The following is a 26,691-nucleotide window of genomic DNA, read 5'->3' as shown; positions in this document are numbered from 1 at the left end:
TACTCCTTTCTCTCTCTTCCCCATCCCTTTCGCTAGACTAATGTGATTGTGGAGACTTATGAGCCTGGCGTGATAAAGTCCATGATCCACACATAAACTGCTGCACCTCAGTGGTTCACCCAATAGCGAACACACCCAATTACGGACATTGCAAAAGAATATCAAGTTAGAGTTAGGAATTATCCAGTATGCAGTCTATTGTGAAAAAGGAAGGAAGGAAGGAAGGAAGGAAGGAAGGAAGGAAGGGAGGGAGGGAGGGAGGGAGGGAGGGAGGGAGTTAGAATTACACAAACAACAGATTTACAAAATTAATAGACAAAACTGGACAAGGATGAAAAGACAACGGGGCAGTATGAAAGAAGCTTTGGATGGGCAAAGGAGGATAGGATACACTACTTAAGATTGGAGGGTGGAGAGAACAAGATAAGCATGTGGTTCAGCACTGGTGCTCTTATATCAGTAGAAGGTTAAAACTGTTCCAAGTTTTCATCCCAACCTTAAAGGACTATCAAAGGTCCCAGTCCCCCAAATGAGTCTAACATCTTAGATTTCTCCTGTAAAATTCAAACTAAAGCCATAGAGTGGATCTTCAGTCTCATTTTCTGGGGATACTAGCTACTACAAAGTTCAGAATGTAAATAATATAACCTGCAGAAACATGAATAAATATTGCAGAAGAAATAGCACAAATATCTCCTGTTCTAAAGTGAAGGAGATCTAAAGGGACTCTTCCCTTGGGTTTAATGTAATCTAAGAGTTCATCTTTAGGCCCGGAACACAATACTGTTGAGTATGTTGAATTGTAACAAATGTTATGAGGCAAAATCATACTGAGTTTTAAATAATAAAGTGTAGCTTGCTATCAATCATCTAAGAGCCAGAGTCATAGAGTGGTTACAATGGTGGACTGAGACTTGAGAGTGATAAAATAAGAGTAAGCAAGTGGTAAGATTATCAAGGAAGGTTTGCTTTTCCCACAAAGGAAAGTATAGGCTGTAAGAGAAGATTTGGACACATGCTTTTGGTCCTAGTCCCCTAACCTTGATGGTTAAGTGTTGATTTATTAAATTCCCATTGTTTTAATATGGCTGCTCTAGTTGAGATTAACAAGTGGATTCAGGCCAGGAATGTAGCCTTCCAGATGTTGTTGGAGGCAGCCCTACCTTGTACGGACAATGGTGAGGAATACTGAGAGCCGTTGTGCTCTGGAGACTCACGAAGTTTCCAGTCCAAATTTAAGAAATCATTGTCATCATATTCAGGCAAGTCAGCCTTTCTCTAAGCTATCAGAATGGCAGGTAGACCCTGGTGAAGCTTTATTCAAACTTCAGGATTTTTTTTTTGTGGGGGGGAGTGAGTGAGTCTGCATCTGCACTGCCATAGCTCATGGCAGTTTGACACTGCTCTATCTGCCATGGCTCAGTGCTATGGAGTTCTGGGATTTGTAGCTTTTGTGAGATATTTAGCCTTCTCTGTGCAAAAGCTTTGGTGCTACAATTAACTACAAATCCCAGGATTCCATAGGATGGAGCCATGGCAGTTAAAGTGGTCTCAAACTGCATTAATTCTGCATTGTGGCACTAGCCTGTGTGTGTGCGCGTATGTGTGTGTGTGTGATAGTGTCTTTATGAGGCAGTGAAGGAGGATCATGTATGGGAACTTAATGACTAACAATTCTGGGTGCATCTACACTGTCAAAATAATGCAGTTTGACACCACTTTAAGTATTGTAGCTTCATCCTATGGAATCCTGGCATTTGTAGTCTTACAAGGTCTTTAGCCTTTTGGGTGCTGGTGCCCCACAAAACTACAAATCCCAGGATTTGGTGGGATGGAGCCACAGGTAGCACATTGGGACACATTTTAAAAAAATCAAAATGTAAAGCAACTAGCACATAAACTTCTGTATCTATTTGTCTCCGTTTTGGCCAACCTGAAGCCATAGCCCTTTGCACACAAGGGCTGGGAATAGTTACCACCTGGAAAGAGCAGTGCCAGTGCATAACTCTGTTCCTAATAAGAGTGAATAATTTATAGCTACTTTTTTCATGCACAGCCTGCTGATCTCTTTTTTTTTTCTTGTGGTTACTGAGCTCTTCCATGATTGTGTGTTATGTTTCTCCATCTGAGTAGGTACCTGGGGATGATCCTGATTACTCACATGGAGCAAAAATGGATTGTGCAAAGCAGCATCTAGCAAGAGCTATCATCCTGATTTATATCTTAGATGTTTTTAATCATGTTGCCTTCACAACTAACCTACCTTCCTCACTGTGCAGTTGTGTAGAAACTTGTCTGCAGAGGGCTAAATTAAGATCTCTAATTAATTTTCCATAGGCCTTGAGGAGATTTGAAGTGATAATCACATTTATGGGTCTCTTGTGTGAGGTTGGACTTGGAACTAGGGCAGAAATGCGGCATATTCCATTAACGTAGCCACTGATCTCTCAGTCAAGGGTTATGACCCCCTGAGGGACTGCAAACTGGCTTCCAGGGGTTGGCAACAGCTCTTCAATTTTCCCCATGTTTAGGGTTGATTCATGTGATCGATATACAATCAGTCATCTGTCATTTTAGGAATATACTGAACTGGATTAACTATGATATTCAGGATGCTATAGAACAGGGTTGACTCAAGAGCCATGCTCAGCTCCTATGGAAATATGTGAGGTGCAGAAATAAAAGTGACTGAGAAAAGAAGGGATAGAGAGGGAATAGCAGGATCAATGGTACTTATATCAGTATTTCATAGGAATTCTCTCTTTCCAAGTTCCTGTATAAAAGGATCTGATTTTTGTCTTGCAGACAAATTGATGGGCCTCTTAGAATGTGTAACTCTATGAAAATAGTTATTTTGGTGCTTTGTTGGAATAAAGAATCTGAAAGTTGCAAGCTTTCAAAATAATTACTTTGGTAGTTTTTTCTGGGTTTTTCGAGCTACGTGGCTGTGTTCTGGAAGAGTTTATTCCTGACATTTCACCATCATCTGTGGCAGGCATCTTCAGAGAGTGCTGGCATGGAAGTGAGTGGGGTACATATACTGCGTGACTCTTGGTTGAGAGGAAGTGATTTACCTGTTAATCTCTGTGTTGGTCTGTTGTTGAATGGCAAGGCCTCAGGGTGTCTGTTTAATTAATGATCCATTGTCTGCTGGGAAATCCCCCTGACTCTGGGTGGTTTTCATTTGCCCTTGCTGGGTTTTGACTTTGGTGTTTTTCAGGACTGGTAGCCAAACTTTGTTTACTTTAAGGGGATCTCCTTTCCTGTTGAAGTTGTCGAGGGACCTCATCGCAACGGCCCTGGGGAACGGGCCTGGTGTGGAACAAAAGGGGGCAGGAAGGGAGCAGAACGGGAGCGGATCCCCTTCTACCACTGGCTGGAACGCCTTCGACACCGCCCAAAGTTCCCCATCCATGCCAGAGAGGCCAATTTTCAGGAACTGTTCAGAACAGTTCCTGAAAACCGGCCTCTGGGGGACAGATGGGGAACGGAACGGGGACGTCCGGTGTCATCATTGGTGTTCCAGCATGCAGTAAAATGGGTAATAACCCCGTTCCACTTCCTTCCTGCCCCCTTTCGTTTCGCGGAAGGCCCATTCCCTAGGGTCCGTGTGATAAGGTCCTAGGTGTTTGTGGGTTTCGATGGCTTCCCTGTGAATTCTGATCTGATAGTTGTTGGCTTGGTCTAGAACAGGGGTAGGCAACCTGCGGCCCGCGGGCCGGATGTGGCCCGGCAAGGCCTTGGCACCGGCCCCAGACCGGTACTGCCACCGATTGCCGCCGGGGCCTTTGGCCTCTTGCGCGCAGGGGCAAGGGGGGCAATTGTCTATAGACGCCCCAGAAACATGCATTTATATTAACATTTTTTAAAAAATCAGCAATTTTTTTTTTGCGTGTCCTCCACTTTTTTAAAAAAAGTGTCCACCATTTGAAAATGTTGTCCTACATTTGTCCCGGTTTATTTATTTATTTAAAATTTTTTAAAAAATATTTAATTATTTATTTTTTGGCTTCGGCCCCCCCAGTTGTCTGAGGGACAGCAACCCGGCCCCCGGCTCAAAAAGGTTGCCTACCCCTGGTCTAGAATTTCAGTGTTTTCAAATTTTTAGGTCCAGGCTGATTTTTCTGGCTGACCCAGTCTGCAGTGTCTCTCATGTTCCTTGATTCGTGTTTGAACACTGTGTTTGGGGGTCCCTATGCAGCTGTACAGTATGCGGTAAACACCTCTGGGTTTGAGAGGATCTCTTCTGTCCGCTGAGCACAGCATTTGCTAGATTTTCTTTGTCAGTTTGTAGATCATTTGGAGGTTGTGTTTCCTCACCAGTTTCCCTATTCTGTCTGTGACTCCTTTGATGTATGGTAAAAAATATCTTCCCTTTGGGTGGTTCATCTTGGGTGGTTCATTTGGGTGGTTCATCATTTCAAGCTTCTATCCAGTTGAGCATGACAAAGAAGCATGAATTTATGTTTATATCATTATTTCTAACTTTTAGTTTGTGATGTCCTACATTCTCCTTGAATGTCCTACATTTCACAGTGTGTTTGCAGTTAGGGCATAGGGTAGGAAGGCAGGGTTAAGAAGGAGTACAGAAGAGCGTGTGAGGGATTGTCGATGGAAAAAACATCCCAGTCGTGCTATTGCAGAGAAGTGAGATAATGAATGCTTCCAAACTGGTATGTTTCCATTTTCTTTTACTAATGCGATACCAGCGAGATTGAGGTTCATGTGGTAATTTCCTGGCTCTCTAGGATTTCAGAAATGAGCTTTGCTAGCCCTTCTTGAAGATGTTCAGGATGGAAATCAGAACCTATTGCATGCAAAACATGTTGTCAACACTGACCTTCCCTGTTGCAGCAAAATTGCCCATGTAAAGTTACAGATACATAGTTAATATGAAATGCCAACAGAAATGATTTCTGCAGAAGCTATGCCTCCTGATCATGACAAAAGTCTCTTCGTCCGACTACAGTGATGTTGTTCCTATTTTACAAAAGGCAACACCACCTACCCCTGACTACTTGCCTTTTGCAGATTTAATTCATGTTCTCACCATTCCTTTAATACATTTTCTACCCCTTCTCTATTTCCCCCACCCATAGCTGGTGACATCTACAATTTGAAAAGCTATAAAAATGAATATAGATGAAATATTAGGAAGAAGGTCGAACAAAGCAAGTGTGAACAAATAGCTTCTTACAGCTTTAAATAGGGTTTAAAACAGCTTTCATCTGCGCTCACTCTTCTCATCCTTGTGAAATTGATTCATTGACCAAATTGGTCATTTAAATTCAAAAGCCCAGTCGATTCCAACAGGGCCCTCTTTCTTCTGGATTTATGCAGCAAGGGATGTGTGTTCTTATGGGTCTCTTGTTGGATCTTCTGTTTGGAGATAATATATCCTGGTTTTGGCAACAGGATTCTGAATAAATAGAACATTTGTCTAATTAAATACAGGGCCATCTGAGGTCAGCATCTACAGCGCTCATGGACAATGTGATCAACTGTATTGTTAGAATGCCAGCATTTATGTTTTGAATGTAGTTTAAGTGCCTACTGGGTTTTATGGCAATAGGAGGAAAGTCTAGGATCTAATGAGCCAAAGGAAGCAAATAAGCACTCTTCTTGTGTTAGCCTTTGTACATTTTCCAAGGGAATGATATTTACAGAATTTATGTAAATGGAGGAGAAATAGCAAAAACAACAGTTGAAAACAGTAACAAGTACACAGGACAATTGTCCTGTGCCAGGAAAAAAATTCTTCTAGAACATGGCCACATAACCTGAAAAACCCACAAAAAACAAGTGTCCTTATCTTCAGACCTGGCATCATCAAGCAGCTGAGACACTTTCCTTGAGGAAGAACCAATATTTAGAACACACTGGAAAACTCTGATAAACAACTTGCTGAGAAACCCTCTTGAACTTGGTCTTTTCTTCTTCTTCATTTTTCTGCAATGGCATGGGAAACATGTTGGAGTTCTTTTCTCCCCATCCCTGTAATGTTTAGTTCAGTTCAGGTCTTGAGTCTCATGACCTGGACCCTTTTCTTCATTCCTCAAGGCCAGGGGGAGGAATCTCAGGATGAGAGGTTTGCCTTGAAAAAGTATGCATATTTTGTCCTCATTTGTTAAGACTGTTTTTTTAAAAATTAAATTGCATACTTTGTGCAACATTGAAGCTTATCACACACATTATTTTCCCCATTATGGGAATGAGAAGGGGACTCTCGTGGCTGTGCACCATCAGGAAAAAAGGGATTTTATCACACAGCAAATCATCCTCATAATGGCCCCGTTCCATCCCCCGGGGCGCCATTTTGCTTGGTCAGAAGACTTCTGACCCAAACATTTAATGCTCCTCAGTACTGAATGGGGATGGCTTGGCGCTGAGGGATGGAACAGGGCCATTTTGAGGATGATTTGCTGTGCGATAAAATCCATTTTTTCCCGGTCACGCACGGCCCCGAGAGTCCCCTTCTCATTCCCATAATGGGGAAAATAATGTGTGCGATAAGGTTCGTTGTTTGAGACTTAATGCATCATGCTTAAGGATATCACTAGTGTTGCCCCCCCCCCATGACATCACAAGGGATCATCTCTAGGTCTCTGATTTTGGCCTCGAAATCCTGATGTGGCAGCCCTAGAAGGTAGAGGAGAGAGAGGGAGGGAGGAAGAGTGAGAAAGACTGCAATTGCAGAGAGATACAGGCCTTTCCCAAGAATTATCTGACAGCTCACACATATATCTATTCACGCTGCTGAAGTGAGCAAGAGTTCATCAGTCTCTGTAGCAAATAAGTATTCTTATGCCATACTTGGAGTTGTATTACACTAGGCACATAATGATAGGTTTGTCTGACTGAAGGCCACCTTTGTATAGTACAAGGGACATAAGAATAGTAGTTTTCATTTTTCAGCCTTTTGTGAAGAGCTGAGTTTTCCAATCTTATTTACCTTTCTCTTCCTTATGTGTTTCTACTCCAATGCCTCCTGATATTATCGCATTTTCTTCTTCCCATGGAGCAAGGTGGGCATGGATCCTAAACATAGATTGTTCTGGGGGCGGAAGTATTGCACCTCTTATTGTTCACATATTCTTCAGGCAGGGCTGAATGTCATCAATCAGAATGACCAGCACATTAATTATGATGTATCTATCACAATATAAGCTTGTTGTTGGGCATTTTTCTTGGCTGACTTGTAGCTTTCAGGAGACTGTGCAAGACAACAGCAGAATATTTCTTGTATTAACAAAAAATGGGCTGGTTGACCTTTCAATTGTAAATATAACCAAGAAAGGAGGCCTCTTTATCGCTCAGAGCTTAGAGGTGTTACTTTTTACCCTGGTCACATCACTATGTGAACTGTAGTCTAAAGAAATAACTTTCCCAAATTTTGCTTTACCCGGGAACTTACAGTGCAAGTGTTGGCAGTAGGAAGAGAAAGTACAGGGAGAAGAATGATAGTCCAACAGCTAGAGAGCTAGTGTGGTGTAGAGGTTTGAATGTTGGATTAGGACTCTTGAAAATAAGGGTTCAAATCTGACCTCAGATAGAGAGACCCATTGGGTGATTTAGGTCACACTGTCTCAGCCTTAGAGGAAGGCAATGACAAACCGCCTGGACAAATCTTGCCAAGAAAATCCTAGGATAGGGTCACTATCAGTCAGAATAAACTTGAAGGGACATAACAACAATAAATTCAGCAAATCCAGCAGTAGTGGCAGGTGATTTCCATGTTAGTGAGATGTAAATCCAATCACAAGATGTATTGGGTTATTTTCCTTTTTCTGGCTATTTTTCATTTGCACAAAAGACCTATTGTTTCAGCAAGAGGCTGAAGCTTGCTGAAACCTGTGGGAGAACACTAAACTTAAACAAAATCATTTGCAGTCATAGAGTTTTTTGTTTGTGTTCCAAATGGTTCCAAAAGCATTGATTATGGTTATATCAACAAAAGCTTATGAAGGAATTCCATAATGTACTAAGAATTATGATGTACTAAGAATTTAAGGATACGTTCTCATGATCCCCACATTCATGGGTAAGAGAACCTGTACAGGTGAAAACCACTTGGTATACACTTTTGATAAAACTTTCTGCCCAAAGGTAAATGATGAGTGGTATATAGTTGCGAGATCAGGACTAGGAGGCAGTGGTTGCTGGATCAGACCACATAGTTCATAGGTTTCTTTGGGATCAGGACAGGAAAGTCAGGAAAACCAGGGGGAGGGCTAAGAAGTGAGGGTGGAGTGGACAACATCCCCTGGGTCTGGTTTTCTGAAAAGCCTGGGCCTCTGCAGGCTTGAAAAGTGAAAGAACAAAATATTAAAATAAAAAGGGTGTCTCAACTTGCTAAATTTAGGGAGGGAGGCCAGATCATGAGTCTTGACTCAAGCTCATTGCCAGTTTTTAGCAGCTCAGGGCTAGAATGCTGAGTATGGGCCTTTTAGACAGCTGGAAGGGATCAGTCTTCATTCTCTAGTGAAGTGGAGGAATATTTGGGCTCCTAAAATCTCATGCTATATTGGGGTGACACAAGATATCCTAACTTCCTTATCTGACAGTACACACCAGCCATACTCACACCTGAGAAATCTCCAACTATCAGTCGCATCACTAGGGGGTGCAGAACGCACCAGATGATACCCCAGAGGGAGGTGTCACCTGGTGAGGTAGTACAGCAGGGGGGCAGGTGGCTGCTGCTACCTTCTAGGTCTCGCATAGCAATGGCCATGCGGGACTTAGAAGGCCAGGGGGTGGGCAGCTACCTTTCAGGTCCCATGTGATAATGTCCACATGGACTTGGGAGGCTGAGAAGGCCTAGTGTGCCCCCCTCACTGCTATGACACCATTGTATGCACTGCAACATTGAGCAATAACAAGTACGTTTCTATATCGCTTATCAGTGCAGTTAAGCACTCCCTACAGTTTACAATGTGTAAGTTAATTACCCCCAACAAGCTGGGGTACTCATTTCAGAGACCTCAGAAGGATGCAAGGCTGAGTCAACTCTGAGCCCCTGGCTGGTATTGAACTCACAACCTTGTGGTTTATGAGTGAGTGGCTGCAGTACAGGCATTTAACTACTGCGTCGCCAGGGCTCTTTTTTCCCAGTGAGGTGGGGGAAGTGCCCTGGAAGCCCCATCCCCAGAAGCCCCACCTCCACTCTGGGTGAGACCCCAGCAGGGGATGCCACTGCCAACCATTTAAAAAGGAGCCCAGGTGGTGCAGTGGTTAAATGCCTGTACTGCAGCCACTCGCTTACAAACCACAAGGTTGTGAGTTCAATACCAGCCATAACTCTGGGTTGACTCAGACTTGTTGAGGGCAATTAGCTTACACATTGTAAACCGTTTAGGGAGTGCTTAACTGCACTGATAAGTGGTATAGAAATGTACTTGCTATTGCTATTGCTGTAATATGTATGCAGTAATCAGACCTTTTGTATCCAAATGCGTCAGCTGAATAAAATAAAATTTTGTTATTAACAATCAGAATTTTTTAAATTGCAATAACAACACCAGAGTACACATATCATCTCCAAGTGTTTTATGATGTTTTTTCTTTAATTTTCTTTTGTTTTCTCTAATCTATGTATCCAGTGCCAGGGGTCTATTTGCCTGCTGTTGTGAGATTTACATGGCCTTTTGAGTTCCCAAAAGATATGAAATTTCCTGAGGAAATTGAAATCTTGCTGGAAACCCTTGGGTTCCATACTGGTTTTGAGACAACCAAACCTGGCAATCCTAGTGGTGTCATGAGAACATTCTGGGGGAAACGTGAAGACAAGACCTCAAACTGGATGACTGTTGTTTCTGTAGCCACCCTTGGGCTGGATTCTCCCCAGTGGTTTAATATATTTGGTTACACGCATGTTTAAAATTATCTCTTCATCAGTTAGGACTATACATTCTCTGTTTCCCCCCCTGCTTCTTTTTGCTATTCATCTAAGATGTGAATTTTATAACTGTAATGCCAAAGGTTTTTTGTGTGCGTTCAGATACCAAAATGTTATTTCATGTGATCAGTTACAATTTCTCTGGACAAGGATAACCTAATAGTCGAATAAATGCACAACAGGGTTTTTTCCCAGTCCCAACTAAAAGGACAATGTAACCATTTCTTAACAGTACAAAGTCAAGTTTTGTACCCTGTCTGTTTGATATATAGAAAAGTAGGAACGTCTCTCTCTGTTTGCTCCCTCATCTCAAAATGTGTGTGTAGCTGAGTCTTGTACAAATGGCACACCTCAAAATGCTGACATCTAGTGATGCAAAGAGGCAATGCCTTATGCAGTGGACAGCAGGTAGTTGATCTATAAAATCTACTTCTAGTGTTGCTATTTATTCATTCAATTTACACCCCACCTTTGTCTTGGTTTGGGACCCAAAGTGGCTTATAATAATTGAAAATCAAACTTTATTTTACAAATTGTTTTTTACAAGATTTGAAAAGAACTAACAACAATTCTAAAAAGCACATAGTAAAACAGTCTGAAATACATTTAAAATATAATTGAAAAGATATATGATAAAATCTGTCATAAAATCTGTACATCCTTCTGTCATGTGATTAAAAATCAAAGATAGATCTAAATAACCTAAATAGAAAGGCCTTGGTCTGCATGCAGAAAAAGAACAGAGAGAGGGCTAACCAGACCTCCTGTGGAAGGGATTCCATAACCTGGGAGTAAACATTGAGAAGGCCCTTTCCCATGTCCTAACATGTCCATGAAGATCTCAAAACCTAGGCTGCTTAATATAAGAAGTTACAATTTTTCAGTAAGTCTGGACATAAGTGTCATCTGTAGGTAGAAGTGCTTTATACCAGCTCTGTTCGATATCCTGAACCTGCATATCTTCCTGGTGAATGGGAACTGGACGTTATTCTTCTTATGATAATAAATTCAAAGACCGACTGTTGCAAAGTATGTTAAGTAAGGGTGCCCTTGAAGATAATTTGAAACCTACAGGTGGTATAGAAAGGTACTATCAGCCATCTGGCAGAAAATGCACTTGAGCATGATTCAAAATACTAATGGGCAAGGTGAGGTTTAATAGGTGAAACTGCTGTGTAATGTGGACAGTTATGAGGAATCCCAGGTGTTATCACAGAACCATTCCAATTTTTACCGTCTTTCTATCCAGATGATGGAAGAAGAGGTCTGAATTTTTCACATGGTGGTTGAATGGATACACAGCCTCTTTACTATGAACAGAACAGCCAGGCTCTCTTTGGTGTCTTATGCATGTGCACATTCTCCTATAGAAGTAGTTGGACATTTTTGCACAAAGTGGAATGGGCACATTCAGTTCCAGGTTGCAGAAGTGGAGCTGTGCAGATTATGCCATTGTGTGCAGATGAACATTGCACATGGATACACATTGTTCTTGCACATGAATTCACATTTGGTTGTGTATCTTGTTGAATATTTGGTGTTTTGGTTCAATTGCAGGATCTTGCCATTCAGTAAAAGGGCTGAGTAGCACAATTACATCATATGTACACATCCTCCGTGTAGGATCTTGGTCATATTTACATAGCATCATAGAAGACACAGACGACATGTCAGACAAGAAACTAGTGAAGAACTTTATTGTCTTTCTCAAATCAAATGTCTATAGGTCTGGATTAATGTGATCCCTATTCCTCAAAAATGTGGCCTGGAGTTTTCCCCACCAAATATAGGTAGTTCCATATGGAGTGTCATACTCTTTGAGATAAAGCTAAGGAGGTGTACTTTTTTGGACTACTGCACTGAGAATCCCTCAATCAACAAGATTAATAGTGAGCAGTGGAGGGTTGGGGTGTTGACAGTATCATCCAGAAACTTATCTGCTTTCCAGCTCTTTTAAAAAAATGTATGATGGAGGGGAGACATATATGCAAGAATGTGTTTCATACAATTGGGCATGGTGGTCTAGGAGCAATGCAATGTTTTGAATGTCTGCGTGGACTGAGTCCAATGTAATTTCCAGGTAAGCATGCCTAGAATGGGATCCTAAGAGTGCAAACCAGGCCTTTGCTCTTTGCTTAGTGGGGAAACTGTGCTTTAATTACCACATGTGATCCTATAATTTTAATTATGCAGTTATTACAACATTAAAAACTATGACACCCTTTTAAATCTTCCTAAGATCACACTTTTATTACATTTTATTACTTAGTAATGATATGATATTTTATTATTCTTAAGGAAATAGTTTAATGATTACGCTATTTTAATATGATCTAGCTGAATGTAGCATCCCATTTTTAATGCAAGCCTTCCACCCATTCTGAATATTTGATGGCAGACTCACTGACCTGAGACATTGTAAAAAGGTGGCTTTGAGTAGCAACCTGGTTTCATTGCTCTCAATGAATGAATAGCTTGGTTGGAAAATGACATTGAGGAAGCACTTCAAGGAGGTTACTTTTGCTCTCCATGCTGGAACATTCCAGGCTGCTCTGTTTCATGCTCAGAATTCTTTTGGATGAAGGAACACTGGAGATTTATGGTAAATTTGGTAAAAAAGAGTTGCCTTAGTGCATAGGTGGGAGAAGAAGTGGGCCTCCATCCCATGTGCCAAAATTTAAAGGGTCTCACTATTTCCCCAAGCTCCATCACTTCCGGCTGTTGTTGGGAGAGAAATGTGAATGAAAGCAATGATTCCCTTTCCTGCTCACCAAGTTTTCTTTTCCTTGAGAGCCTTCATATAATAGACCAAGGATAATGCCAGTGTGCATATTGGTTTGAGTATTGAACTGTAACTCTGGAAACCAGGATTCAATTCCCTGCTTGGCCATGGGAACCCACTGGGTGACCGTGGGCAAGTCACACTCTCTCAGCCTCTGAGGATGGCAATGGCAAACCCCTTCTGAAGAAACTTGTCAAGAAAAACCCATGATAGGCTTGCCTTAGGGTTGTCACAAGTTGTAAATGGCCTGAAGGCACACGGCAACAACAACAATGCTCCACTTGCACCTGCTTGGCCACTTGCACTATTCTGTGTCATCACCCCAGTTCCAGTAGCTGTCAAGCCCCAGAAGACAGCAGGGGAGGGGGAGGGCAGGTGAAGAGGGTGTGGATGGCACCAAGTGACACCTTAAGAGTGGGTGACACCACTGCTCCTCAAAGATATGCTTTTTGGCAGAAATGGGCTGTGGCATTCACCTGTGACCTTGTAAAATGCTGAAGAGATGTTGTGACTGGGATAAGGGTCAGTGAGAGGAGGAAGGAGAGGCCCCAAGTTTTTTTTTTAATTTAATTAATTTTTTTTAATGTTCGCTTCAACCACATAATACTATGTATATGTAAATTCATTTAGGCTGTGCGTTTGATATTGTAATTTAAAGTTATAATTTTAATTTTGCTAGTTGTTTATGTCACAACTCTTACTATTACATTCAGAAATATGCAGGAATTACAGTTAATGAGTAACATTAGCACAAATGACATTACTAAAAATTCTGTATGGTGTAGTATGGGAGGAAGTCAATGGGTGTGTGTGTGTGTGTGACACCATGAGTTACCATACCTGGTGATGCCAACTCTAGGGATACCATGCAGGAGTCCTGCATTAAATTAAGCCTCTTCATAGCTGGGTGAAGTTGGATGAAAGAGTTGGGTGAAAACTTTAAAACCACTGAATGTCTACAGTAGTTACAGAAGACTGTCAAAAACCATGGACCCCAGTTTATACAAGGAGACATGCTTTCCATTATTGCAATGGTAAGAAACTACAGAGGGTTCAGGAGTACATATTTATCCCCACAGCAGTCCATATCACTTACAATCCCCAAAGTACTGCAAAACAAACTGGAAGTAACTGCTTTTCAATTTCTGCTCTTTGAAGCCATTTTTTTGGGGACATGGGTGTTTTTGTTTTGTTTTGTGTTTTTAGTAGTGCTTTACTGATTTGAGGAAACTTCCACTGTGACATTTTGGGGCCACATGTGGTCTGTGGACTGTAGTTTTCCCATCTTTGTAGTAAAGAAAAGCCACTATTTCATATACTCGAAACTATTATTTGTGAGAATAAGTTGAGCTGGTTGCAGGTGAATAAGCAGGTAGGTGATCCTTTAAAATATAAGGATTTTGAGAGGCTTGGTGTAAGTGGAAAATATTCATGGCATCTTTCTTGTGATCAATGAGAACCTGTGCAAATGTATTCAGCTAATCTTGTATGAACTACTTTGGGCAGAAATGCTTAACATCACTGTTATGTTACCTACACTGAACTACATTTGGTGCGGTCTTTTGTTGTATTCACTATTGTGGCAGCCCAGTTATGAAACATCCTATCCTTGAAGGCCCGATTGGCACCAACATTGCTGTTGTTTGAGCATCAACTGAAAATACTGCTGTTCAGGACCAGCTGATTTTATTGAAACCCTCATACGTATATGGTTTTAATTTGTTTTAAACTGTTCTAACTCTTTTAATCTGTCCTTTTAACTGGTTAAATTGTTTCAGATATTTTTAGTATTTATACTGTTTAAATTTGTCGATCTGTTTTTATTGTATACTGCCCTGAAGCCTCTGAAGAGAAAGTGGGATATAAATATTTAAACAAACCAATACATATTTAAACAAACCAATAAAATGCATGGCAACTTGGCTTTTCCATCTTCCTGGTATCCTCCATGTTTTCATGTTCTTGGAACACTGAAAATATTCTTTCTGTTCCTTCTGATTTCAGCAATGGGGTTAGGCACAATGGGTGCTGGTTGACCTGATCAACTAATAGATTTACATTGGGATGTTTGACGTCCAGTGCTCTGGTTGCAATAAAAGCTCTATTGTCCCACAGATAATGGTGCTCTAAAGGATTGTCCTTCTGTAGCATATGTCAAGGCTAAAGAAGATTGGCTAGGCATCCAATCTCAGGCACTTCGGTTATATCTCCCATTCACCCCACCTGATGAATTTCCTGCTCTTCAGCTTAATGAGTGGTTATTCATTTCCTTGGCTCAGGTTCTCTGATACTGACCCCTTGGAACGGACGAATTGGCATTTACTGGAGCACTACCTTGGTAAGTGTCTCACAGCAAAGAAAATTGGTAATTGAGATGAGAGCTATTGGGTATGGAATACAGAACATCTAATTCCAGAGACATCTGGAAGAGAATACAATGTTCAAGGCCAGCATGTGCCCCTAAACAGGGATGTGAAAAACTCTTTGTTAATTTTGTGGCATTTCTCTGAACCTCACCTTCATTCCCATCCCATCCTTTGTTCACATTGAGTTGAAAGGCTGTTTTTATCTTCCAACACAGAATTTTTTCCCATATGCATTTCCCATAATGTAACTATGTATTTATGTACTTTCCCTAAGGTATGTCTTTTGGGACACATTTTCTCCTTTGTTAAAATTGTATTTCACAATTCTGTGCATTTTTAGACATTCACATGTTCAAAATGTATGCCTGATTTCATGCACAGGAAATGCACCATAAGCTTCACGAATGTTCAGATTTCTGAGGCAAGGCATGCTTTGTTTCACAAAGGGTATCAAGATGTATGAAACAGATAATTTCAATGAGAATCTTCATCTTCTTCTTTTAAAAGCAATATTTAATGGGTTTTAAAAATATAATAACAAAGTAAGGGAAACAGAACAAAGAAGCCATAGCTTCAACATCCAAATTCTTTATAGACTTAAAACTACTTTTGGTTCAGGTATACTGGACACCCCAACACCTTTTAAGAAAGAAATTGTCTATGGCCCAGTACATACTGCCAATAAGTGGCGTACCAGGGCCGATACTAGGGTTAGGGATCACCCGGCAACTGCATGGTCCCTAACCCTAGTACGTACATTATCTGAGTCCAGCTATAGGAACATCTCTTTCTCTGGCTTTACTTTGCAAATGAAGATTCAGGAAGGACTCATCCCACGCTTTCTACAAGGAGCGCAGCGTGCACAGAACTGGCCTCACCCTTTAAACCAGAGGTTCATCTGCTGAGGCCTTGACAGGCTTGGACGGTGGCAGCGAGGTCCTCGGGTTGTAGGTTTGATTAGAGTTTCCTTCTCTTAGATGGTTGACCTTACAGGGTTAGAAGAACACCATCTGCCTGGGTTTGGGATTAGTTTTCCTTCTCCTAGGATGGTTGCCATATGGCTAGAGAGCCCATCCTGCCCTTTGGCACTCTTGGTCAGACCCTTCGGTTGTGACCTGTCTGGCATGGGAGGCCCTACCAGTGGCTATTATACCACCACCACCATAGCTCACAATTTCATTAGGGTAAGCAAGCCTCTCCCCCACGACCAGGGGGCGTCAATGGAGAGGTATAGGAACATAGTCAAACACTTATCTGATCCCCAAAGCTTTCCACCAGCAACAAAATGGCCATTGGGTATGGCTGTTGCAGTGACACAGTAAGTCCTTGGATGGCCTTGTCATTGCAGAAGGAAGAAGGGGGGGGGATACCAACTTAGAATCATAGAATCATACAGTTGGAAGAGACTGCAAGGGCCATCCAGTCCAACCCCCTGCCATGCATGAAATCTCAATCAAAGCATCCCTGACAGATAGCCATCCAGCCTGTGTTTGAATACCTCCAAGGAGGGAGTCTCCATTACACTCCAAGGGAGTGTGTTCCACTGTTGAACATCCATTACTGTCAGGAAGATCCTCCTAATATTGAGGTGGAATCTCTTTTCCTCCTTCTGCAATGATATTTTTGAAGTGATATTTTTCAAAAGTAAGTATAAGGTGGGATTACACTTGTGTATGTCACTAACAAGATGCTGTCCACAGATGGGGCTATAGAACTTAAAGTGAGTCAAACTGCATTATTTTTATAGTGTAGATGCACCCTATGTCCAAATGCGGGTTGCCTGAAGAACTGTACCTTCCCATATGAGCCTGCCTGAGCTCTAATATCTTGGGACACACTTTTCATGATCTCACCACCATCACAGGCACATTTAATGAGAATATAGGAGAAGGTCTTCTCTGTGCCTGTTTCCCGATTCTGGAACTCCCTCCCAAGGGGAGCCAAACTGGCTTCCCCCTTGATCTCCTTTAACTGGTAGATGAAGTCTAGCAATGTGATTCTTTTTCAGATTTGTTCCTGCAGAGAAGAATAAATAATGTATTCAGTTTTCTCCCCACTGTGAGAATATCATTGAAAGCATTACATGGCAGTGATATTTTTAACTTCAAGACTTGAAATAATTTTTTCCATACCCAGGTAAAACATTTCTACTCCAACAGGCTTTGTGGAACTGATTGTTTTATGTGTGGATAACTTTTTTTAAGTGTTCTGCTCTACCTTTGTTCTGTATTTTTAAACTAATGTATTAAACAATTTTAATTCTTTTAAAATTATTATTATTCACTAGGCTTTCAGAATGGACATTTTGCAATGAAAGAACTTTTCAGATGGAGCTACGTTGTTCTAAAACGTACTGTTTCAAGTTGCTTTTTATCCTTTATAAGTTTGCATTCCTAAATTGTTTGAATAGTGTTAAGTGTTTAATACTATTTTAATGCTGAGCTCTTGAATGTTCGCAACTATTTTGTATTATTTTGATTTGTAAGTTGCTTAGAGATCCAATCATGGTGGTGATGTGTGATATATGGGTGGGTTCCTCCTTCCAAATTTTTCATCATCATCATCATCATCATCATCATCATCATCATCATCATCATCATCTCTCCAAGGCCTGAGGTGGAGTACAATATCAAAACACATAAACCATTTAACCACATAAAGTTAAAACACAAAAACATAGGGATACATTAAAATCAAGCAATAATTTTTTTAAAATATACCAATTTAAAATGCGTAGTTTAAAATTGACCAAGTAGGTGTTTAATACTGTTGTAAATTCAGACATCGTGTTAAGTTGTCAAATCTCTCCCATCAGGTCATTCCACAGTCTAGGAGCAGCCAATGAAAATGTCCTCTATGTGCCAGCTGCCAGTCTAGTTCTGGAAGGTTGAAATAAATGTCCCCCAGTGGTCTAACCACTGCTTCTTTTAAACAAGATGGAAGAAAATGCCCTGTAGTGTTCATGTGTGAATATTCTGGGGGAGAGATATAGCTTTCACTCACAGCTGTTATCCCCCCCCCCCCCCCGAGACGGCAATATCTACTGGAACATTTTAGAAATAGAAAATTCAACTACACACCCACAACTACCAGAGAAATGTAGGACCACCTCAGTTATGAATGAGTGACAAATTGGTATGAATGAGTCTAAATATAAGTAATGAGCAACAAAACGTCTACTCATTCATTACTCATTGCATACATTATGGAATAAATTAAAATGGAACTTGATGAACCGGGTTGGTTTAATATTTTTTAATCATTCATTCTGAAACAAATGTATATCTCCTAGACAACATTACATACCCTTACTTCCATTAGAGGGTGTGTGAACTAGGGATGTAAAGAATATTCTCCAAAATTCGAAAATTAGGAGAAATATGCCTAATTCGACAATTTCTATAACATGTTAGAGAGGAGAAATTCTGAGCAGTTCTCTATCAATGAGTAAGAATCTTGATGGTTAGTCATTTCGAAATGAGGGGGAGAGAAGAATCCTTCATCTGACTCTCGATGGCCACTATTTGCATATTTTGTGTAAGAAAAGCTACCATTCATCCTGGAGGCTATTTCCTTTGTTAGGGTGATTTGCTCCAACTTTGCTTAATCACAGCAGCTTTGCTTTGAAAAACAAAAGATAACAAAAGGTGAGGCTTCTGCCCTTTATGCCATGCTCTGACATTCAAATTCTCACAGAAGAGGAGAACTTGAAATCTCAAAACTTAGTAGGAAAGGTCTTGGCCACAGTTTTTTGGATTAAGACAGGTATTTTGATGATAAAAAAATGACTAATCACTTTGATGAAATACAGTTACATCACTATGATCTGGAGATTACCTTGCAGTGGAGACATTGATTTGGGTTCTCCAAGGCCAAGAAATTCAAGTACATACACACACACACACACACACACACACAATGCAAAATAAATGTAGGTTTGCCTTAGCATCACCTTGAGAGAGCTGGAGAGAGAGGTTTGTCATGTCCTGCCTCTGAGGCTGAGAGAATGTGCCAATTATTATTATTATTGCATGACCTCTTAGCATCACCATGGGAGAGGTGCAGAGAGAGAGGGCAGGGAAATGTCTAACAATTTGTAAGCTGCTCTGATAGCACCACAGACTGCTGGGAACTGCAGTCTAATAAGGCTGCACACTGCAGAAATAATCCAGTTCGACAATACTTTAATGCTATGGAAACTCCTGGGATTTGTAGTATGTTGTGCCACCAGAGCTCTCTGACAAAGAAGGCTAAATGTCTCACAAAACTACAATACCCAGATATTGTTGTTGCTGTTGTTGTTTTCTTATATCCCTGGCACAGACTCTCAGCCTCAAAGGGAGGCACTGCCCCCCCCCAACAAGCCTTGCATGCCAGGAGAGTCCTAAAAGTCACAACACACGACAACAGCCATGTTTCCAAGAGGTCATGGGGAAAGGGAGCTCAGGGCTTGGATGGCCATAGGAGCCCTCTGGGAGGCCATGGGCAAGTCACACTCTCTGGGTCTCAGAGGAAGACACTGGCATGTCCTCATTGCAAGAGCCCTCTAAACACACACAAAACCCACAACCCCCCCCCCTTCTTGCCCCGTTTTGCCAGGGTCCTCCCAAAGCACTGAGAGTGCCCACCAGAAGGCAACAAACATCAACAGCCAAGTGGGTCACACTGTCTCATCAGGATGACACTGGAAGATGGGACAAACCGAGGGTTTTATTGGCATAAAGAGGAGTTTTGTCATGGGATGCCCCTGAAGCTGAGATAGTGTGACCCTCACAGATGAGAAGGGGAGGGGTCGGGTGCAAAGTGGCAATGCTCTTCTGCCAAGCAGGAATCCTCAATTAGGAGCAGAGTAGGGTGTGATGGCAAGAATTCTGCCATGAATAAAACCTACCATGAAGGAATACCTAGGAGTAGGGAGTTGAAGCTGAGAGGATGTGACTTGCCCAAGGTCAGCCAGTGAATTTCTATGGTGAACTGGGAGAATCCCAGCTCAGCCATGTAAATCCACAGGGTGACATTGGGTAAGTCACACTCTCTCATTCCTGGAAATTCTGCACTCTCCTTGCCAATAATAATAATAATAATAATTATTATTATTATTATTATTATTATTAATGCCCAACTCTTCAGCCAAAAGGCTATCAGAGCAGCTTACAAATTACTAGATATTTCCCTGCCCTCAGGCTTGCAATCTAAAGGGACAAGAGACAAAAGGAGAAGCAAATGGCAGGGGAAAAGTTCAGCAGATCCTCATTCTCCCACATTCTCTTTTGTGAGGGTCACATTCTCTCAGCCTCAGAGGCAAGACATGACCAACTCTCTCTCTCTGCACCTCTCTCATGGTGATGCTAAGGTCATGCAATAATAATAATAATAATAATAATAATAATAATAATATCCCTTACCCAAAATGCTGAGGACTAGATGTATTTTGGAGTTTTTCAGAGTTTGGTATATTTTTATACAATATGTCTAATGGGATATACTGGGAGATGGGATCCATGTATGTCTCATATGCATCTCATAGACATAGACTGAAGGTAATTTAATGCACAATATTTTTAAAATAATGTTGTGCTTCTGCACACTGAGCTGATAATTTAGGTTTCAGAAGTCCAGAGAAAGGAGACTCAGACTCTACTCTGGACATTTCTCCTGAGAATGGACTCATGTTTTCAAAAACAGTCATTTCTGGATTTTTGCAACAACAAAAAAGTGGAGCACCACAGACTGCTGGGAACTGCAGTCTAATAAGGCTATAGTATATCTTTCTACAATGTAGATGGACACCTCCATTACATAATTTGTTGAGGATGCTTTGACTGGGAGTTCCTGCATGGCAGAATGGGGTAGGACTGGATAGCCATTCTTGGGGTCTCTTCCAACTCTATGATTCCATGATTCTATAGCACTCTGAGCCTACTGTGATTTTAATTGTTTTTAAATGTATAAAGGTATAAAGTCTTATAATGCAAGCCATGCACTGATGGACTATTGCACTATAATTTTTTATTGATTGATTTTATACCCTGCCTTTCTCCCAAAATAGGATTCTCTTAAAGGGGTTTGTTTATTATAAAAAGAAAGGAACGTATAATGGCTTGGAATTAAAAATTATGGTTGGTAGGTAGGTAGGTAGGTAGATAGATAGATAGATAGATAGATAGGTAGGTCTTGGAATTAAAAAGTGTGTGTGTGTGTGTGTGTGTGTGTCTTAAAATTAAAAATCCCTCTTGGAAGTGGGAATGAAATGTGTGGATGCAGCCTGGGTTCTTAACTCAGCTCAGAAGTTGGAATACAGTGTCTCAAAGCATGAGCAGAGTGCCTCTGAGCATGAACAGAGTGGCTGCCGCTCATTGCTCGAGCAGCTGCACTTTGCTTGATCGAGATGAATTTATCTGATGTAAACACCTTCAGAGGAAGGACTCAGTTTGCATCTGCACTGAAAAAATAATCCAGCTGGCCACTTTAACTGCCCTTGGCTCCATGTTGTGAAATGCTGAAATTTGTAGTTTGTTGCGGAACCTGACAGATGACTCAACAGGTCCTCCAAACTACAGATCCCAAGATTCCATAGCACGAAGCCATAACGGAAGTTAAAGTGGTGCCATCGAGGTGTCGAGGGTAAACGCTCGACCCTCTTTTTGTGTCGGGGGGGGGCTCTTAGCCTCTCAAAATGGTGGCACTTAGTCTTGACCCCCCCTTCCCAAAATCCTGGCTACGTCCCTGGTGGGTCACACTGTCTCAGCTTGAGGGGCATCCCATGGCAAAACTCCTCTTTATGCCAAGAAAACCCTCAGTTTGTCCCATCTTCCAGTGACATCCTGATGTTGAACAGGGGTCAGACTACATGTCCTCTAGGACATGCTACTAGAGAGGTCCCTTCCTCACCACTACTCCCTTCTCCTTTTGTGTTGTGTCTTGTTAGATTGTAAGCGTGAGGGCAGGGAACCGTCCGATTAAAAAGATTGTATGTACTGCACTGTGTAAATTTGCAGTGCTTTATAAATAAAGGTTAATAATAATAATAATAATAATAATAATAATAATAATAATAATACATGTCCTCTAGTATGCCATGTATTCCTATGTATTACTTCATAGCAGAAGGGGGTTGGACTGGATAGTCCTTGAGGGTCCCCTCAACTAGCATTTCTTGTTGGGACTGTTTATTTTTCCCTTTTGTGTGTGTGCCTTCAGGGTATTTTAAGCATAGGAATGTTCTTTAAACCTCTGCCAAACTTCCTTTTGACATGGTAATTGAGTTTGAAATGCAAAGTAATTAGCGTAATTATTCGCCTTGTCTTTTATTGTCATTCAGAGAAATCTGTGAAAAATATTTTGCTAGTTGCTGAAAGGGAGAGAAGAAATCACCCTTTGAAAGAGAGATTTGTGGAACGAATATTTTTTTAAAAAGTTCTCCTCAAGCTCTCAGTTAACGAGAAGAAAAACATGGGTTTCTCTAATCACTAGTGTGAACCTTCCTCAGATCTAAGGTTGAGGGGGAAAATTAATTTTGGTTCCTATTTTAATATGAACCAACCTAGTTTGCATGTCCCAGACTAATATACAAACTGGATTCCAATTATCCCTTCTCTTTTCACACTCCTTTGAATTTTGCAGTCTAGTGCTCTGTTGTTTTTTAATGCATTAAAATGTATACATTAGGGGAAATGACATACAAAAAGGCATATATTAAAGAAAATATTGTCAGATATATGTGCATATATTGGGGCAGGGGAGACATACATAATGCATGCAAAATGCATGGGAGGCAGGGTACAAAAATGCATATGAATTCTTGTGCTGACTTTTTGCCTCCAAAATTGCAAGCTGCTTTACGAATGGGTGGAACAATCTCATGTTTCCAAAATTTTGAACCTTTTAGCAATCAAAACAGAGCATTACTTCTCTTTGTCCAGTCCTTCCTAAGACAGGACCATAGTGGCATCCTATTGGCACCTTACACATGTGTAAATTTCCCTACGGAAGTGGTTAAAATTTGGTCTACATTCAGTTCAGCTTTGCAGAGACAGAGTTGCTCATGCAGTGCCACCACATATGTAGAGGATGTACAGGAGATGATAGTCATGGAGGCACACTGGATTCTCATGTACAGCAGCCAGGGTGCCCTGGGCTCCAAATACGTGCAGCACTTCTGAGCTAAGAATTGGTGAATGACCATCATTGACTTAGCAGAAAATGAAGAAGCAAGCACCAGCATTGTTGTAAAAATGAGTGATTCCTTCACTGAACAAGCAAATCAGGCATTGTTAAGGAAAACATCTTGCCAGAGGAACTGAGGAGTTTTGATTATTGTCGAGGGAAGCTTACCCTGCTTTGTCTACTGAATCCAGATGGTATGGAGGATACAACAAGAAAAGTTATGCATTGGCCTTGCGAAGCTTTTGCCAGAACAGCATGTTTGCTCTATAAATAAGAAATTGGAGCACCAATTGAGTAGAATCTCATGAGGTCAACTTTGGCTAAGTATCGGGACTTCTTTGGGGCTCTTTGTGGATGCGATGCCCGACTCTGCCCCCAGGGCGGTCTTAATGGCCGGTCTGCACAGGGCCCCAGTCTTGACCAGCCCAGCTGTTCTGGGTAGTTAAAGGGCTATTACATCATAGACATCAGGTTGCTGAGGAGGAGCAATGTTTGGAAGCTACAGCTAGGTCAAAATGCAGCAGCCAGATTTGTGTCAGTTGTGCATTTTAGAGATCATATAACAGTGGTGCCACAAGAACTACACCAGCTTCCAATTTGCTTCTGAGCTCAATTCAAGATGCTGATGATGACCTATAAAGCCCTAAATTACTTTGGCCAAGATACCTGAAAGACTGCCTCCTTTGATATGAGCCTGCCAAAAATTTGAGGTCTTCAGAGGAAACCCTGATGTGTGTCCAAATACCTTGTGAAGGTAGGTTGGTGGGTATACTTAACAAGGCTTTCTCTGTAGCGGCACTTTGATAGTAGAACTCCTTAGCCAAGGAAGTGAGGCTGGCCCCATGTCTTTTAAGATTCTGGCAGGCAATCAAAACAGTGCTGTTCCATGTGGGATTCAGTGTTTGAAACTACTGCTTCTTTTTCAAAACTAGATTCTAGGATTATTTTAGACTGCTTTTAGAAGTTTTTAAAGAATATTTTACTGTGTTTTTTTTTAATTAAATCTTTTCTTTTTTGTTTTGTTTTGGTTGGTTTTTTTATTTTCATATTTACTGCCTCAGGAGCCTCCATGGGCTGTGAGGCAATTCAGAAATACTTTAAAAATTTTTAAAAATGCATTGTGTATGGATGTTCATTGCACATTGAGCACAGATGCACAAGTGTATTTTGTGGCACATTCAATTGCAGATTTGCTGTCTTGGTTTACTTATGCAATGCAACAGAAGGGTCATGTAGCACAATAATTTACACTACACAACCCTGATGATGGATCTAGGCAATACATAAGCCATGGTGTTACTTCTTCCTTGTATAGGGTAAATGTACACTCATGTAATTAAGTGATGATTGCACTACACTACCTTTTGTCTGAATGCCAACATGGTACAACCAACTGCATATCTGTGAACATGCCTTCTATTTCTGCAATGCCAGTCAATCAAGTACACTGGGGGTACTGATGATACATCATCCAATAATGCAGAATTGCATGTGTACCAGTCATAGTTGCAGAACTCCATTTATGCAGCTGTGAACTGAATATAGACCTTAAGCCATGGATGAAAACACACAACCACATACGCTTGGTAACCCATGCTCTTTTAAAACACCAACAGAATGCCAGTATTTGATTCTATGATTCTATGATTCTTTGTCTTTTGCTAGGACTGAAGCCGTCCATGCCTCTATATAGTAAAGTAAACAATACCCTCTTCTACATTGCATTTCAAAGAAGAAATCTATCTCAGAATCTTTTGCAATCAAGAGCGCAGTTTACAGCCATCAATAATGTAACTTTCATCTAAGATTCTTTCTTCTTGAGCAGTGTCATTATCGCTTTCCCTTTCAAGTTAAGGAAATAAATGTGAAATCATCCCAGCCTTTGTCTAATGCAGCATGCACCCCTTCCCAATTTCCAAACACATCTCTGTTAAAGACTTGTTAAAGACTTGCAAGGCATGATCGCATGATGAGTTCATTAGTTTGTGTCTTTTCGCTTGCATTAAAGCACTGAAGGTCTTTTTGAGTGAGTGATAATTAGATGAGGTCATTAAAGCTACAATGAGATCACTACCAGCAGAAATGGCCTCACATAACACAAAGTAAAGTCAGATCAGCTATAACTGTTTTTCATATGAATTATCCCCTAACCCTAATATCTTCCACTACACAGAGCTGTGGGTGATCTGCAATTTACCATGAACAGGATGTTCTGGGTGCTATTTTGGTTCAGATGACAGATGAGGTAAAGATGGAGGTTGATTTTGCCCACTTAAGACTTCAAGGGTAATGTGGAGGTTCTGGTACATTTTTTAAGGGCTAAAGCTGGACTACTGATGGTGCATGGCTTCATTTTTACCACAGTCACAGAGTGGGGCTGAAGGGAAACAGACAAAATCTGCTGACTCTAAAATCCTTCGGTAGATATTTCTGTAGATACCAAACTTAGAACTGTGCATGCCACAGTATTTCTGGTTTTTATCTATTGGTTTGAAGCTGGACAGTGTAGAAATCTAACCTGAAGAAAATCATCTCACTGGAAGTGTGTTGCTGGAGGAGAGATCTATGGACCACCCAAACCCCCACAAATGAATGGGTCCTAGAGGAAATCAGGGCTGAACTCTCACTAGAAGTGAAGATGACTAAACTGAGTCTGTTGTACTTCGGACATATCTTGAGATAGCATGACTCACTATAAAAGATTATAATGCTTGTTAAAGTGGAAGGCAGTGGGAAAAGAAGAATACTGCAGTGCAGATGGAGTGACTCAAAGAAACAACACTCCTAAGTTTGCAAAACATGAGCAGGGAGATTGATGATTAGGGCTCTGGAGGTCTTCCATTCATAGCATCAACTTGACAACAAATGATGACAATATTTACTTCACAGTTACTGAGGGAAATGCCCAGGAGTTTGAAAGAAGGCCTCTCCTGGACTTAAAGGGTTCAGAAGGGGCAAATACATGTTAATTTGGGGCATCCCAGGCCAAAAAATAAATGAACATTAAAAAAAACAATCTGGGGATGCTGTGAAGGTGGGAGTCTTGGAGGCCCCCAAAACTCTGCACTGGGATTTTCCAGCAAAGCTTCTTGGTGGGATATTCAGGACAGATAACAGGAAGCACTTTTCACAGAACATAGTCACACTGTAGAATTAACTACCAAAAGATGTAGTGATAGCTGCCAGTTTGGACAGTTTTAAAAGCAGATTATACAAATCTGTCGAATGTAATGCTACCAGGGGCTGCTAGCTAGTATGTACTATTCTGTATTACCTTTGGAATGAGAAGAAGTATTCTATGGAACCTACTGTAAGTGCCCCCTAGTGTCCTGCTTGTGGCCTTCTTATAGATGTCTGGCTGGTCTGTGCAGAAACAGAGAAACATGGCTCCAGCATGATCTCACTTAAGTTCTTCTGATTCCTGCAATGCAGACAGATAACCTCCAGTGTCCCTTCTGGCTTCAAACATCTCTGATTCA

Source organism: Sceloporus occidentalis, unplaced genomic scaffold (genome assembly GCF_023333645.1).
Source record: "Sceloporus occidentalis isolate IW3139 unplaced genomic scaffold, rSceOcc1.0.p SCAF_4, whole genome shotgun sequence".
Lineage (NCBI taxonomy): Eukaryota > Metazoa > Chordata > Lepidosauria > Squamata > Phrynosomatidae > Sceloporus > Sceloporus occidentalis.
Note: the sequence above shows the minus strand (reverse complement) of the source record.